Source organism: Aplidium turbinatum, chromosome 18 (genome assembly GCF_918807975.1).
Source record: "Aplidium turbinatum chromosome 18, kaAplTurb1.1, whole genome shotgun sequence".
Lineage (NCBI taxonomy): Eukaryota > Metazoa > Chordata > Ascidiacea > Aplousobranchia > Polyclinidae > Aplidium > Aplidium turbinatum.
Window position 1 is genome coordinate 16,675,608 of NC_137489.1, and position 18,294 is coordinate 16,693,901.

The 18,294-nt window shown below is 39.9% G+C and overlaps 2 non-coding genes across 2 annotated transcripts; both read left to right on the forward strand.

Moving 5' to 3' along the window:
* Window positions 1-15,421: 15,421 nt before the first annotated feature.
* Window positions 15,422-15,493, forward strand: Trnae-cuc (transfer RNA glutamic acid (anticodon CUC)). Its single transcript has one exon. It is a non-coding gene; the product is annotated as a tRNA-Glu (tRNA).
* Window positions 15,494-15,502: 9 nt separating this feature from the next.
* On the forward strand, window positions 15,503-15,572 carry Trnag-gcc (transfer RNA glycine (anticodon GCC)). The gene has a single exon. It is a non-coding gene; the product is annotated as a tRNA-Gly (tRNA).
* The last annotated feature ends 2,722 nt before the right edge of the window (window positions 15,573-18,294 follow it).

Consider the following 18,294-nt stretch of genomic DNA (forward strand, 5'->3'; position numbering starts at 1 on the left):
GCGTTTAAGTGGCTATACCGTCCAATTGTGACTCTTCTAGCACTCCGCCAAAGAGTTGACCAGTGCTTGGAACGTAGTTTGGTAATTGCACAAGAAAAAAGAGTTATTACTCATGTCACCGAAATGTATTCCCTAGCCCTCACTTCAAAAACGCGCTGGCAACGGTGGCACGCTCACTTAATTTACGTTCTATCAGAACAGTTTGCGTTTTTTTTTCACTTCTAACGGGCACTTACGTAATGACGCCACAGACAGCGCACCTTCTGATTCATTAAAGAAACACGATGTGATCACGAACACAAAATAATTCAAGATGCTCATAGTTTCCATTAAACCATAGATATAACTAGATAGTAGGCTACGTAATGTGGTAGCCACTTTAACAAGTCGAAATTCTGCCACTGAAATTGACTACAATGCAAGCGCCAACCAATCAGAAAGTGTTATAAGAGGCTACCGTCCAATTGTGACCCTTCTAGCACTCACCCAGAGAGTTAATGCTTGTTTTGAACTTTATTTGGTAATTACAGAAGAAAAAGAGCAATAGCAGTGGTGAGAATCGAACACGCGTCAATGAAATTATTACTTTCTATCCCTAACCCTAACCCCTAAGCCAACCAGCTGATAAAAAATCAATCACTTAATTTGCTTTCTATGATCTTCTTTTCGCCATTTTTGACGTCACTTAAACCGTAGCTTATGATTGGTTGGCGGTTTCATTCTAATCAATTTCAGTGGCAGAATTTCGACTTGTTAAAGTGGCTACCACGTAATGTATCATTTGGATAAATCAGGGGTACCCAAATAAACGGGATGTGAAACTAACGGAAATCCGCTTAAGATCGTAACAACAGTAGGGCTATCATCATGTCGTGCAGTGCGAGCGTCGCGGTAACACGTTGTTTTGCCAACAGTAAGCAAAGCTAGACAACAGTTCACGTTTCGTTGTTCTTATGCACTGTTGTAGCAGAGCCACTATATAGGCCTACATATAGCCTAGTGGCTCTGGTTGTAGTGGAAGATTACAAGAATAAATTAAAAGCCATACAAAATTAGTCAGAAGTCAGTCAGAAGACCACTTAAAATTATTCGAAATAGCAGACCGAGGAGGGTTGTCAGTGCTATCTCAATTCTGTTTTGCAGTAGCCTAACTATGCTAGCTGTAGGCTACAATGCTATAGAGCTACTACTATCATATCGGATGAAGGACTGAAAGTGCCACAAATCCAAAATGATGTCAGTTGCTAATCAGCGCTCTGCATATATAGCAGCAGTGAAAAATGTTGCAGACGCGTCTGCTCATTATTGTGCTATGCTACGCCAGAGCTGCGCAAGAGGACATAGTAGTCTAATTTTAAACTAATTTTGGAGATAGTTTCTAACTGTTTTGCCAAAAACAAACTCAAACAGCTCAACGCATCAAAACGTGAAGCACCAGCAATGATGGCTAGAAAGCTTGGAAAAGTTAAAACTGCTGCTTCATCTAGAGATGAGTGGAGGATGGGGACTGTTCATGAAATTACACAAATTTGGGCGCTGCCGAATGAGATCAGACTGATTGTTATCAACGTTGTCATCCAATTGTGGAAGATTTAGTGTTTGATTGTATCCCAGGTGGTCGAATTTGGATTCGTGGTTAGTGGTTAGGATTCGTGGCTTTCACACACGCAGCCCGGGTTTAATTCCCGGTCTGGGAATATGTTTCAGCATTGGTGGTTCAGTCGTAGAATCCTAGCCTGCCACGCGGAGGGTCCGGGTTCGATTCCCGGCCAATCTACGTTTATATTGTTTGATCAATTTTGTTTTGTAAAAAATGAAACTTTTTCGTTCTCAGAACTTTTCCATGATAAGAGTTTCTTAACATCAAATCATTGGAACTTTTCCTTTACAAGAGAACAATCCAGTTGCCTTTTCACATAAACATGGCTTTTTACATTAAGAAAATTTCAGTAGAATTTGATCGCCAACTTTAGTTTCCAACCGACATAGCCTACATCAACATAAATGCTCCAATCAAAGTACCGGTAACTGCTCAAACAAAGATCAATAGATCTTTCCCGCAGCTCTGTGCAATGAAGCGTGACGTAGAAAACAATCACGCTGGCTGCTTCATTGGCAAGCACCGACTTGCTTGTGAATATGTAACATGTACCAATGTTTTTAATTAACAAATTTATATTTTAACATTTGACCGAAATTTATCATTATTGAAAAATGCATTTCAATGCTGCAAATTCAAAACCTAACGTTCTCACAGAACATAAGTCAAGCTTCCTGTTAACAAACGCCACTCACACAGAATCTAGCTCAATAGGCCTACATCTGTATTTCTAATGCGACATAACTTTAAAACCGGTATAGCTTTTCCCTTGATTCTTACGATAGCTATTATTGATGAAAAGGCTCTACCGGTATATTATGAAGTAAGCGGGGAATTGAAAAAGGACAGGCATTCGAAATTAGACTTGTAAAGCGAACGGACTGAACTTTAGAACAAGAAGGTTAAATTCACGACTGGGGAATGTCGCTCTTCTGACACCGGTCGCAATAAATTATATTGATTAGAGATATTTTTCAATTCCCGAATAGCAAATTTGTAACACTGATTAAAAAAATGTTTAATCCTATTTAATTCGTTTGCTTTTTTGTAGGAAGTCATACCCCTAGACTAGACAGCCAGAAGCCTAAATTATCCTTTTTTAATTAGAGACTTAGAGTCTCTCAATATTCCCTAAATTATCCTTTTTATTTTCCTTTTCATAAACAAAAAATACGACAATTAGACAGCCAAACCCTACACTGGGGACTTAAGTTAGGCAAATCCCTACACTAGGGGACTTAGAAAGGTAAAAACCCTACAAATACTTGATAACTTGTTGAGTAGTTAGTAGAATCTTCGTAAAAACATGGAATCAACGTTAAAAAACAAGGATCTGACTGTTTAATTTTATTCCAGTTACTTTTATATGAAAAGCAAGCCAAGTGATAGCCTACAATGATAAGCCACTTATTTAACTCGACCTGTTATCAGACGTGGTCAAATGGCCACGCCCTTCACTAGTTTTGAAATTTTATATAGAAGGAATTTTCCTAAAGCGCTGATATTTCTTGACTTTTATTTTTTATCATTTGCGCATCGTTTAAACCTAATTTGGTTATTTTTGGAACACTATGTGGTTCACAATAACCATTTTGTCACAGGTTGTTCAGAAATTTTGTCTAAATTCCTAGATTTTGGCAATCGGCATCGAAATGACTCATCGCTTCTACTATTGTATACACAGTGGCCGCAGTCAACCGCGAGTCAAGTCATCAATCACACATTAAAACTAAGAACGAAACGCAATGGGACTCATAGTACAATTTATCGTTTTATCTCAAGGCAGTTTTTTTTTGCGTCATTGCAAGGCAAGTAAAGTTGACCAGTTTTTACCAAGATTCGACGTGTTCATAGCATGAAAAGCAAACTTTGGTAACTAGGAATGATCCGTTACTTTAGTTTAGTATTTACACTTTGCTACTTCTGAAAAGAAAAACATAGCTAATCACAACCGAATCATCAACCACAGCCATCTGTTACGGCCAATCTCTGTACAAATCAAACGTCATATAAAACCGTTCAAGTCTACTGAATATTACGTCATGCAAGTTGCTAGAAAATGTGCCAAAATTGCACCATCGTTCATAGACTTGTGTCAAACTTGTTTGGACTTGTTTGGGCCTGTTTAAACAGGAAATATTACATCAGCTTTAAACACCTGTTGGAATGACTTCATAATTGTCTTTCATTTATTGCGTCACAGTTACTTTCTACGTGAATTTGAGATATTGATATCTATTCTGGTCATTCGTAAAATGATTGTTTGAAAGTTGGCCGCACATTTAACTGTTGGCTTAGTGCTTGCTAGCTGGACAAAGGTTCCGTCTTTTATCCAAGTAATCTGTTCTGTAGTGACAGTTTTCAGTGGTGTACGCGTTGCACCCCCTCGTTTTCGGTAGCCGTGGGCTAATTTTTACAGAAATACACTTTTTGAAAAGAAGTTCAAGTGTGTGTTTCTTCGGTCATTATATGCAGACGAAAGGATCCGGGAACTTTAAGTTACAATTTTCCCACGAAGAAATTATGGTTTACCGCTGTGACCATAAAAAATAAAAGACGAAGTTAGTTAGTTGGTAGGCCAAGAAGCACTTAGAAGCAAAGAAATAATAAAAGAAGATCTTATTGGTTGGTAGTCTAAAGAAGTAAAGAAAAGTAAAGACATTTCTTCTCAGTTTGGTACAGAAGAAAAATAACTTTGACATTTATTGGCAAGAAAGAAGATTAAAGGCAATCCATCTGTGCTTGAAGATTCAAGTGGAAGAATCCAAGCAAGTTTTGTGGACGTTTGGACTTCACATACTCGTACAGCTACGGTATCGTGCATTTAAATTCTTTTTTGTATTTTTACGGTCTTTGCAGTTAAGTTTTTTATAACTACTGTAATTTTGTGTGTTTGTGTAACTTAATTTTTTAATTGTTAAATTTAGACCTAACATTTAATAGGTCTACACTCGGTGGTGACAGGGACTCGACCGCCGTCGACTCGACTGAGTTTAAGCCTGATGATGTTCTTTGCGGTCGGGCAGGCCATTCTGGGGAGGGACCCATTAACGATGAGGCTAAGTCAGTTCGAGAGGCCCGGCATCTTAGACGGGATATTTTGACTCAAATTGGGAAACTTTCTGTGGCCCTAGGTTCTTTGAGTGATAAGCAGGAACTGTTAATTTTTCGATCTAACTTATCTACTTTAGAAGAGGAATTACGGCATTTCCATGCTCTTTTGAGTAAAATTGTTAACTCTGCAATCTTGGCAGAACTTCGTGATAGGGTAGATCCCGAATTTAACTCGTTAAAAAATAACTTCGAACAAAAAGAAAGTGAGTTGTCAGATAGGTTGGATGCTGACATACATCCTGAGGATAGCGCCTCAAATGTAAGCACTAGGATGTCTGAGAGCTCGTCACTGATAGTTGCACAAATTAACCTACAGTTAAGACGAGAGGAGCTCCAGATCCAAGCTGAGGCCGAAGCGAGAGCTGCTGAGGCCGCCGCGAGAGCTGAGGCCGAAGCAAGAGCTGCTGAGGCCGCCGCGAGAGCTGAGGCCATACGAGCTGAGGCCATACGAGCTGAGGCCATCGCGAGAGCTGAGGCCGAAGCGAGAGCTGCTAAGTTCGCACTCAAAGACGCTCAGTTGAGGGCCGAACAACGTAAAGAGGTAGTTTTAGCTGAATATCGTTCTGAGTTGGGCTCCCGGCGTAGCTCTAGGAAGGGCTCTTCTAGGCATTCCAGAAGTGAACATCAATCACAGTTTAATTTACCTAACCTTTTCCAGACGCCTGTTCAATCTGTAAGTGGACCTGTACAATCCACATGTTTTCCAGCTGTTTCAGGAGGTCTCGGGGCCGCGGCTAAGGGTCTTCCGAAGGCTGTAGAGCCAAGGTCTGCAAATTACAACCGAACTCCTCCCCCAGAGCGTACAGGTCACGGGGCCGCCATTAGCAGTAATGCTTTGCCCCCTGCAAAGTTTTCTGCGCCGCTAGTTGCTGATCGCCCAGCTACACGTAATTTGGGTGGTTGTGAGAGGTGTATCGCGTCTCCTGATTTTAACGTGTGTGAGGATCGTGATCGGGCTGTGCATGTGACTGAGCCCACTCAGCCCCTTAAGGGATATAGCTTGTCTTCTCCCGCTAAATCGAGTTCTCAACAGCAGGATTGCTTTTTTGAATACCAAAATAGTAGGACGTTCTTCGATAAGGCGGCCTTGATTGGTTACGATGGTAATAATATGCCATTTGTCTTCTTTAAAAATCGTGTTATGGCCTTGATGGCAGCTTCGCCCTTTAAGGGAACTCGTTTGACTTTGTTGCAAGCAGCTTGTGTTAGAACAGCTGCACAAACGATTGCTAATTTGGTTTCTGACACTCCTGGCTTGTCAGAGGAAGACAGGATAGAAATGTCGTTAGCTCGCTTGTCCCAACGTTTTGGAGTTCGTGGAGGTCTTTTCGCAGAACCAGAAATTAGAAAGTATCGCTATGGTAGCAAATTGACTTCTATCTCTTCCAGTGATTTGAAAGAGTTTAAAGATGAATTGTCGCAGTGTTTGCTTTACGCGAAAGCTTATGGTCAGCGTGATAAATTAGAAGGACGTTTTGTTTTGGATTTGGCTAAGCGACTCCCGTTTGACGCTAAGCAGCGTTATCTTGACTTTTTAGGTGATCAGTATGGTAGCACTGAGGAACCTACCTTTCAGAGTTTGTTTGAATTTGTAGTACGAGAGGAAACGCGCAAGTCGACTGATTTTAGCATTATGCTAATGGGCGATTCTGGTGAGTCGCAGCAATTTAAAAAGTTTGGCAAAGGAAAATTGCCTTCATGTCCGGTTAGGCAGACGTCGGTAAAACCCCATGATAATGTGATTTCAGGGAGTTCGCAGTACTCGACTGCTGTTGGCGCACCGCGCGGCGGTGTGGCCAGACGTAGTGACATACCGGCATGTTTTTGTTGTTCATCACGTGGTCAAGTTGAATATCATTTTTTGTCTAATTGTAAAGAATTTTTGCGCTTGACACCTAAAGGTCGGAGAGATGTCATTGTGAAAGCTGGCAAATGCTTGAACTGTTTACGCCAGCATATGGTTAAGGACTGTAATCATGCAAACAACTGTCGTCAGTGTGGGCCTAACAACGATAGGAAACACTATTTTCTTCTGCATGATTTTTATGTGACGTCACGTGATTCTCTGGATTCGGTCGGTAAAGATGATGCTGGTGCCAGAGTTCCTGTGCGTAATGTTAAGATTGGAAATGTTAAAGCAGCCTTTAACCGCGTTACTGCTGCTCGTGTTTTGAATCCAATGACTGGCAAATCGAAGTTGGTGTATTGTCAGCATGATCCTGGTTCGCAGTTGACCTTTGTTTCGAGTGACTTGGTGTGCGAACTTGGTCTTAAACCGTATGATAAAGCGTCGTTTAAAATGGATACTCTGGCTGGTCAGAAACCTACTTGTGCTGACCTTGTTAAACTCAACATCCAGTCGTTAGAGACTGATGAACTGTTTTGTGATATAACTTCGGTGGTTAACCCAGCTTGGGCTGACGATGTTAAAACTTTACCCCATAAACAAGATTTAAGTGGTTTCCGTCATTTTCATGACGTGAATATGTTTCATTTGAATGATTGTAGTACTGTAGATGTACTGATTGGCAATGACAACGCATATTTGATGTGGACAAAAGAAGAGCGTGTTGGTGACAATCGTAGTGAACCGCATGCTTTGCTCACTCCTCTCGGTTGGTTGGCTTGTGGTGGTAAGTCACCCTTAGTTGAAAGCGTTGCTAAAGTGTGCAGAGTGCAGACGTCTTCAGAGTCGGATGTCATCTCTGGCTTTCAGCGTAAAATTCAGTCTCGTGATATGGAAATAGCAGACCTGAATAAAGTCATTCAGGATTTGACTTTGCAAAATGAAACCGGTGAATTGTCTCGCAATGATATTTTGGCTGGAGAACTTGTCGAACCGAATATTGAGTTGAAAGATGGTCGATTTGAGATACCTGTTCCGTTGAAGGAAGATATTGATCTACCTAACAATTTTGTGTTGGCGTCAGATAGAGCTGCTGCTTTAAGAAAGAAAGCTTTAAAACAACCTGAACTTCGTGATTTCCTTACTGACACCATGAAAGATCTTAAATCTAATGGCTATATTGAGCGTGCGGGTGAAGCAGGAAATGTCAAGGGATTTGAATGGTATTTACCATACTTTGTGACGTCACAATTAAAAAAGCGCATTGTTTACGATGGCAAGTCTGAATTTCGAGGAACTTGTGTTAATGATGTAATGTTTTCGGGTCCTGACTTGTTAAACCCTCTGGTAGATGTCTTGGCTAGATTTCGGCTTGGTAGATTTGGTCTCATGGCTGATGTGACTAAATGCTTCTTTCAAATAATGTTACCTGAGTCGCAAAGGGATTTGTTTCGTATATTGTGGTTTGAAGATGATGACCTTGAAAGTGGAAAGATTGTACCATTTCGTTTTTGTGTACACCCTTGGGGAATAAAGAGTAGCCCATATATCGCTTGCTTGGCTATAAAGAAAATGGTCGAGCAGAACCCCAGCGGTGCTGGTGAACTAACTCTCTGCAATATTGCAGATAATATGTACATGGATGATTTTATATTTTCGGCTGATAGCTTTGAGGAAGCTCAGCAAATCACTCATGAATCAATTGCTTTGTTTGATAGCCGTGGGTTTAAACTTGTTAAGTGGAGTGCTAACAAGGAGGCTATGATTGTCTTGTCAAATTTGGATAATGAGATGCTTTCACCTTTGATTCGTGACATTGACTTTCAGACTGAAAATATGACTTTGCCATCAGCGAAGACATTGGGTTGTGTGTGGCAAACCGAGTCTGACGAGATGCGTATCGCATGTTCCTTAAAGCCCTTAGCTAAACACACGCGCCGAAGTATGCTCAGTCAGCTTGGACAAAATTTTGATCCGCTAGGCTTTGGAGCGCCATTTTTTCTAAAAGCACGCCTTATACTTCAGCAATTGGCGATAGACAAGTTTGATTGGGACACCGAGGTCCCTGATAGCTTTGTTAAAGAGTGGGAGTCGTGGCTTCGCTCTTTGGACCTGCTTAAGGATTTTTCGTTACCGAGATGGTATTTTGCAAACTCTGGTGTGTGCAGTCCGGATGATATTGTTTCATATCAATTGCATGGGTTTAGTGATGCTTCGAATCAAGCTTTCTCTTCTGTTGTTTACTTACGTAGACTGGTTAACGGAGTTCCGAGTGTGTCTTTCGTTCTGGGTAAATCTATCATTGTTGTAAAAAATCAGTTTTCTTGGCCGATAGCTAGGAAAGAGCTTGTTGCCGCTTTGAATACAGCAAGACTCGTGAAGCAGGCCTACGAGGCATTGAAGATGCCCGACTGCAGTAAGTATTTTTGGTGTGATTCTCGGACTGTGTTGCAGTGGGTTAAGAACCCTGATTTACGTTTGAATAAGTTTATTACGCGTCGAGTTGAGCATATTTTATTGTTGTCTGGAGCCCAGGATTGGCGTTTTTGCCCTACCGATATGAACCCAGCTGATGTTGGCACAAGGCCAAATCTTATTACAAAGAAAGAGTTTCGAGAGTTGTGGTTAAATGGTTCTAGTCTTCTCTATCAGTGTGAAGAAATTCCATCTGTAGAAAACCCCACTCCAGTACCTGTCCATAGCCTATATCTTTGTGACGAAGAGGGGTCGCTTGACGTTGCACAGGGTGGCCTTCACAGATTGATCGAGGCCGCACCTTCTTTGTATGTTATGAAAAAGAGAATTGCTTATTTGGTTGCTTTTGTTGAATTTTTGTGCTGTAAAACGAGAAAGCGTAGCTTTATGAAGCCAAAACTGGACGCCTCTTATCTTAATAGAGCCTTAGACTTAACTGTGAAGTTTGTTCAGAAGAGCGTGTATGGCGATGTGTTACATTTAATGACCAAACGATCGCCGGATGCACTTGAGGAAGTGATAAAGCGGGGTAGTGTTGGCGCTTCGCAACGTGAGAAGGAACGCTTGAAGGAATTGCGTTCACTTAAAAAGTACAGACCTTGTGTAGATGATGCTGGTGTAATCCGCATTGAAGGGCGCTTAAGTAATTCTCCCGAGATTTCTCTAGAAGCAAAGCATCCGATTGTTTTGCCTTCGAAACACCCCTTCACTAGGCTTATTGTACTGTCGCATCATAATCGAAATGCGCACTGTGGAGTACAGCACACTTTGTTGTCTACGCGACAGAAGTTTTGGATCGCTAATGGTAATGCTTCCGTGAAGAGGTATCTTAATGATTGTGGTGTATGTGCGATTGAGAAAGCTCGGCCTATAAGGCAGCTCATGTCTGATTTACCTTTGTCTCGCACAACTGCCCATAGGAAACCCTTTTTTGATTGCGGCTTAGACTATCTTGGACCATTGACCTTTGTTGAAGGTAGGAGTCACAAAAAAGCTTGGGGACTCTTATTCACATGTATGGCATCTCGCGCTATTCATGTTGAGCTGGTCACGTCATTGTCGCTGAGTGATTTTTTACTTGCCTTTACAAGGTTTACAGATTTACGTGGGCAGGTTAATGCTATCTATTCCGATAATGGAAGTACCTTTCAGGCAGCATCTAAGAAGTTACCCGAGTTGATAGAATCAGCTGAATTTCACAACGCCCTGAGACAGAGAGAGATAAACTGGGAATTTATACCTCCGTATGCTCCGGCGCAAGGTGGCGCCTGGGAGGCAATGGTAAAACAATTTAAAATCGCATTTTTTCACATTTTGGACTCTTCAATTCGTAAGCCCAATTTTATTGAACTGCTTACGTACACAGGCAGTGCCGTTCGGATCGTGAACGAACGCCCTTTGGTACCTTTGAGTGACGACCCTAGGGATTTTACTGTCATCACCCCTGCCTCACTTTTGACCCCATACTTAGACCCATACTGTGCTGTTGGGCAACCACATGATCGTGACCAATTAAGAAGGGATTATCGGTTCAATTTGTCACTTTCTCAGCAGTTTTGGAATAAATGGATCGATTTTTACTTGCCAGGTCTTCAGGGCCGGAAAAAATGGCTAAAAATGGCCGAGAATTTGGAGCCTGGTCAACTTGTAGTGGTAGGTTCTCTCCAAGACATTGGTAAACGTGGGAAGTATCAACTTGGGAGGGTGCATGAGGTAGTTCCACAAATTAGGAAAGGGAAGCCTGTGGTTCGTAGAGCCAAAGTTGCCGTCTGCAACTATGATGGGAGTACGGGGAAAGTGAAAGTAGACTACGTGTTGAGGGATATTTCGTGCCTCGCCCCCGTAAAGAACACCTAAGTGTTAGGGTTTGAGCCTGGTTTTGTCTGCGGTGGCCGATACTTGTCTGAGCCCGGAACAGTCGGTTATTATCGCAACTATTGTATATAGCGTCATTTAGCGTGTACCTATGGTACCAATTTCATGTATCGTCGTGTTTATTCTTATTGCTGTTCATTCTTTGCATGCCCTTTGTATTTGCGTATTAACTTAAACGTGAGTGATTCAAAAAATTTGTGTATCGTGTGTTTTATTCATTGGCTCACGATTGTCCTTCAATTCTTTTTTTAGTTATGCCATGTTAGACTGTCATAACTAGGGGCCGCTATGTTACGGCCAATCTCTGTACAAATCAAACGTCATATAAAACCGTTCAAGTCTACTGAATATTACGTCATGCAAGTTGCTAGAAAATGTGCCAAAATTGCACCATCGTTCATAGACTTGTGTCAAACTTGTTTGGACTTGTTTGGGCCTGTTTAAACAGGAAATATTACATCAGCTTTAAACACCTGTTGGAATGACTTCATAATTGTCTTTCATTTATTGCGTCACAGTTACTTTCTACGTGAATTTGAGATATTGATATCTATTCTGGTCATTCGTAAAATGATTGTTTGAAAGTTGGCCGCACATTTAACTGTTGGCTTAGTGCTTGCTAGCTGGACAAAGGTTCCGTCTTTTATCCAAGTAATCTGTTCTGTAGTGACAGTTTTCAGTGGTGTACGCGTTGCACCCCCTCGTTTTCGGTAGCCGTGGGCTAATTTTTACAGAAATACACTTTTTGAAAAGAAGTTCAAGTGTGTGTTTCTTCGGTCATTATATGCAGACGAAAGGATCCGGGAACTTTAAGTTACAATTTTCCCACGAAGAAATTATGGTTTACCGCTGTGACCACCATCCACAAAGCATTTTGTACCATATGTGTAGACGACATCAGAGGAACAGGTTATTCCAAAAAAAAGAAATAATCTCGACAAAGTTCCTCATCATGCAACATGCCTTTTTGCACAAAGCACATGTTGAAACTATGTATGTTATTGCCATTCATGACATGTACAGTTGAGAAGGAGCGATCTTCCTGGCGTCTGCGTTACCTGACTGCTCACGACAGAACAGCGAGCATTGTGTTTCGCTAAACTGAATTTTTCATAACTCCACGATCATTCGATGTGTGTTAAACCAGAATTGTGGTACATTTCATTTTGAATCTTGAAAAGTAAAATTAACTTTTCTTACATTGTCTCGACATTGCCAGACTCAAGTTAAACAACCCAGACAGACAAACCCGTCATTTTTACATTGATTCAACGTCTGAAAAATGACGGGTTTTGCTGTCTGGGAAATTTAGCAAAAAGCAGGCAGCCCAGGCAGAAAAGTTGGCTTTTATATCGTTTCAACGTTTAGCTACATTGAAAAGTATCATAAAGAAGTTTTTTTTCTTTTGATTGTAAAACATTTTGAAAGGTTAAAATGAAAGCCACACTTTATGAAATGAAACGCCTGACAAAACAGCTGACTGGAAATCGTGTTACCTATACTTCTAACCCAGCCAGTAAATAAACCACTTTCAACAATGATTCGACGTCTGCAGACGTTAAATAAATGGAAAAAGAACCAATTTTGCTGGCTGGGAAAGAATGTGATAAACTAAAGTTATTTCAACGAGAAAATCAATCTGCCAACGTTGAATCAATGTGAAAAAAATGATTTGCTGGCTGGGATCGCTACAACTATTTTATGCTTTCATTCATCTTGATTTGTCATGAGAGATAGTAATCATGCTAAGCAGCCATGACCACATGGGGAGAAGCAATTCATCACAAAAACCTCAAAACCGCTTGATGTGGTATGAATATGGAAAATACTGCATTTATTATAGGAAAAAATAATTTGTTTCAAAGTATTTTTTGAATGTTCACAAATCATCAAAATTAAAATTCGAACGAAGAAAATCGGACATAAAATGACTAAATGCCAGCAAAATTCGCGTTTTTAGAGCTTTTTTGCAACATATTTTTTCAGAATACACAAACTAAGCATTTATTTCGAAAACAAATAATTACAATATAAAATAAAAGCATTTGACTATGTGCATGCCAATTTTCTCAAATGTGCGATATTTAGCGGCTGAGTTATAAGCCATTAACCAGGGCGTGGCCAAACGGCCACGTCTCATGCTTTTCGGGTGTCCTTGATACGAATACCAGATAGGGTTGGGCTTTATGTAAGTGCGCATAAGCTATGGCGCTTGAAGGAACTGCTGGTAGTGTGTTAATGTCTAAGCAAAACGCTGTTGGTTTGGAATTCTGATAGACTTAAAATTTCTTTTTGCTTTAGCTACTATGTCTTTATAATAATAAGTGAGAATTTCTGTCTTATTTGCTACAATAAGTAGGCTAAGTGGGTTTCAGTTTGTAGCCTTATTTTGCTTCTTTACTTGTGAAAGCAATGCAGCTTATCACTTATGGCCTACTTGCAGTGAATATGAATCAACTGAAGTAGGCTAACAAGCTGGACTGCCATTCAATCAAGGCCGTAGCCTAACTTCGTCAGTTCGGGCTCCGATACAATTATGAGGCCTCCATTTGTTGCTGTGCTTATTATAGAACATAGAAATGACACATGTAAAGCTCACACGAGCTGCAGACCACGAAACACCGGTGTCTAACTGTCTATTGCTGTCAATTCTTGCTACAATCAACTGTTGACAAACATTTATAGTTACTATAAGCTTAATACCTTGTTTCGGCCGCTTTTTGGCTCAATTGCCCAACGGGTCAACCTATTGATGAAGACGCAAGGGCACACACTTCGCATTTGCCCAAACTCATCCAATAAAAACTGGATTTCCGCAGAAGTTTGGTGATTACTTTAAATATGAAATCGAAGCTACGTTTTAATCTTTTTTTCCGACCCCAGAAGGATTTCAATTATTTGTTTGTTTTAGTTTAATCTACCTAGTTTCATGTAGCCTAAGCCACCCAGTAAAGTTGAGATGAAGTCCAGTATTAGGCGAGCCTAATCACGTTTTTTTGCTCCCATTGCAACAACATATAAAGTACGTAGCCATCACTGCGATCACAAATGCAACACAATAAGAAGCAACGAAGAGATAGCCTATAGGCCCTATAGGCTTAGCCTATAGTTGTCGAGTCAGCTGCTATCCTTATTTTAGCATGCCATTAAGTGTCTTTGCCGAGACACAGCCGCAAACTCTGGAGCGGTGTCGAACCGACGTCCTTTGCAAACGTCGCGCAAACGTTTTCACCACTCAACCATGCAGTTGCTACGTTACTATAAATTGTTTGTACTTAATTAGAGTTTTATAATGTTAAAAATTTTACTAAAATTTTAGACAACAGTTTGTAGGCTAAGAATTTAATAGAATAGTATTAGTATAATCAAAAAGTATGGTAGGCCTATTGGGGATACTATTGCGCTGTAGTCCAATTTAAAATGAATGCGTGTGTGTTGCAAACTTGTGATGAGATTATTCCTATTTCGACAGAAAGTAATAATTGCCAAAAATATATAGGCCTATGCTCTCTCATTCTGTGTTAATATATTAGTTCCATAAGAATAAAAGAAGCCGAACCAAACACAAACATTAAGTACGGTAGCTAGAAACCTGGAGTGACCAAGAGCATGGCCTAGGGTAAGATAGGACAAAAACATCACTTAAACGGAAATGCTCCACGAAAAAACTATAAGTGTAGATTCTAAATGAAATGATAACACGTTTAGGCTACCTACTTTAGTTGTTAACTCAAATATTTTTGAAATAAGATTTATCAATGCGAGGTCCTTTCGTTCAGTGGTCCTGTGCAGTAGGCTATAGAGCTGTGCCGGCAGTAGTTAGGCCCATGGGCTAAGGCCCTGTAGTAAATTCAAATTTTTTTCTGAAGATAAATAACTTAACTGTAATGCTCAGTCAAAAAAGTAGTAGCTACTACTTTTAGTAGCTACAAAATGTACGACTAAAATGAGCGATGGTTTGATCAAAACGTTCAAAAACTGTGCTTCACTGCTACGATTTCAGTTCTTGAAAGTGGTTTGTTTTCAACGTCACGCTTCATTGGTTGGCTGCGGGAAAGGTCTAATAAGTCGTCATTTCTTTGTACGACAAAAATAAATCTGAAAAAATACACAAACATTTCATTCCGATAAAAGAAGTTGATCCTTAGCCTATACTCTTTGTTGATTTGAATTTTTCTGATTAACTAAATTTACAATTTGTGTTTCTTCTAATTGAAATATTTCACCACATTTATGTCTCTTTTATTCTGACTTGTGATTTTGAAATGAGGCAGACGATAACATGTTGCTGCTGAGAGCTTTCTGCAACCTTCCACTCGCAATAAAAAGAGTTGCAGGCATCAACCGTGCCATCATCATGGTTGTAGGCTACCATTTAGAAAAAGATGAGTGGAAGATGGGGACTGTTCAGTGTTCATGGAAATTCACAGATTTGGGAGCTGCCGAATGAGATCGAACTGATTGTTATCAACGTTCTTATCCAATTGTGGAAGATTTAATGTTTGATTGTATCCCAAGTGGTCTAGTGGTTAGGATTCGTGGCTCTCACCCACGCGGCCCGGGTTCGATTTCCGGTCTGGGAACGTGTTTTAGCATTGGTGGTTCAGTGGTAGAATCCTCGCCTGCCACGCGGGGGCCCGGGTTCGATTCCCGGCCAATGCAAATTTATGTTGTTTGACCATTTTGTTTTGTTATAAAATGAAACTATTTCGTTCCCACAATTTCCCCATGATAACAGTTTCCTGACATCAAATCATTGGAACTTTTCTTTTACAAGAGAACGATCCAGTTGCCATTCGACTTGGATTTTGACTTGAACAATATGTAGTGTACAGCAAGCCAGTGGGCTAAAGAATCATTACAGTTCTAGTAGGCTACTCATAGTAAATGTGAGCAAGCAATATTTTGAAACAGACTTATCCTCCTTAGTCCTTATGCAGATTTTGTACATCCTCAGCAAACAACTTTTGTTTTATATCTTTGTTGACGAATTGGCGGCGTTGGTGTGTGATTAGATGTGGTATATACGTTAAAGAAAGTGAAATTCCAATCTGTCAAATTAAAATGAATGGAACAACTATAAAACAAGTAAAAAGTTTCCGATATCTTGGAACAACAATAAATTGGGACGCCAAAGATGATAAGGAATTCAATATACGTATTGCTCAAGCAAAAGCCTCTTTCCAGCAAATGAAAACAATATTATGCAACAAGAACATATCTTTCACAACCAGATTCAGAGTATTGAAGTGTTACATTTATCCAATTTTTAAATATAATTCAGAAACCTGGACAATTACCAAATCAATTAATAAAAGAATAAGTGGGTTTGAAATGTGGGCATTTCGAAAAATGCAGAGGATTTCCTGGACTGACAGAAAAAGCAACCAAATTGTTTTAAATCAAGTCAAACAAACAAACAATCTTCTAAAAAATATCAAAGAAAAACAACTTCAATTTTTAGGACACGTGCTGCGAAAAGGAAAGTTAGAACATCTCTCTCTCACAGGCAAAATTGAAGGGAAGCGTGCCCAAGGCAGACAACGATTAACTTACTTAAACCAACAAACCGACAAAACTAACACCAACATACACCTAATACACAAAGCAAACAACAGAGAATCCTGGAAACTTTTCATACACGAGGCAGTCAATGCTTGGAATCAAGTGCGACAATAAAGAAGAAGAATATACGTTAAATATCATTTAACTTCGTCTTTCTTCATTATTCCCATTATAGTTTATAAATTATATCTGTAAGCGAAATAACTTGACTAATTTGATGCCTTACTGAAGCATATGGCTTGCAGGCTGATAAAGATTGTCCCATAGGCAACTATAACTTTGAATTGATTGTAAAAGTGAATTAAAAACGTTTGAACGCAACCAGGCGCAAGGAACTCGCGAGGATGGCTCGAACAGTTCGCAAGCTTACGAGTGGTGGTTCGCGCAAGACTACGAATATTTTAATTTATGTCATCACTTAATTGTGGTTACAGTTTGTAGTTATAATATCTAATTGTCCAATGATATTGATGTGCATTATTTTTGTTTTGTGTACATGCAACATGCAAGCCAAGTTAATGCACAATACAGCAATGGTCGTTGTTTTTCTTGTTTTGTCCGCTCTTTGTGTAACTTTTTTTTATGTAATATGCAATAAACTTATGAAATATTAATACTTTTGTCAAAATCATAACAAATGCCACTTTAATGAAGCGATCTAGTGAAAACAGCCAGTGCAAAACAAACATTCTCATGCAGTAACACGGCATTGTTCAATATAATGTAGATAGCATCGTTAGCCCTTCAGTTGGACGGGCAGATTTCGAGTTTTGCATCCCGTAGTGACAAGATATCCCTGATAATACGGAAACAAAACTTTAACGTTTCACAGCCTACAGAAGTAGGCTAGAAGTTCTTTTTCGAAAAGGCTTGCTTTTATCGAAGCTTTGTTTAGTGTAGTAGCAGGTACGATATCAATGAAGTTGTCGAATTTTTGTGAGAAAATTATCAAGTCGTTAATGATGCTTTTGTTTGAATGTTAATTTTGAAAATGCCAGCTAATTTATATTAAAGCGAAAAAACAAGTCACATATCGCGTAGCCTAACAGTAAACTATAATTATGCTACTTCGCAGCAAAAGCGAAATTATCACTTGTTTTCAAACGAAAATACTTCGTCAAAAACAGGAATTCTACGGTATCTATGGATTGCAATATCAGTTCATCAACATGATTTACTTATATCTTCAACATTCAAGCAACCGTAGTTGGAAAACTAGCAAGCCTAATCATAAAATAAATAGCCCAAACTGTAGATGCTATTCATGTTGAGCAAACGTTTCGAAAACTATAGGCTACCCTTCTGTCTTCATCTTTAGTGCTATAAATGTAAGCATCTCTCGTGCCATTTAGTTTTAAGTTTTAAATTAATTAGCGGCGTATTATGTTTATTGATAGGCATTTTCTTAGTACAATCACTAAACGTTGATAAAAAAGAATATACAGGGCTCTAAAATCCGCAGTTGGAATGGTTAGATTGTGTAAAAGTGCTCATTTGTATACGTTGTTATTTAGGCCTACCATTCCGCGACCCTCAGACAGGCCCGGATTTAGGGGGGGGGGGGCAGAGGGGGCAGTTGCCCCGGGCCCCCCGCTTTTGAAGGGCCCCCCTATGTAAAAGAAAATGTAGGCTAATTTTGTGTTATTCTTTTCATTTTGGCCTTTAAAGTTTCTGCAAAATGCTGTGCAGTACTGGACTGATGCTACTGTAGACGCAGAGGTAGTTTTTCGCGCCGTAGGCTTGAAAAAATTTTTTGCACAGGGGGCCCCCCGATCTAAAAGTGCCCCGGACCCCCCATCAGTTAAATCCGGCCCTGCCC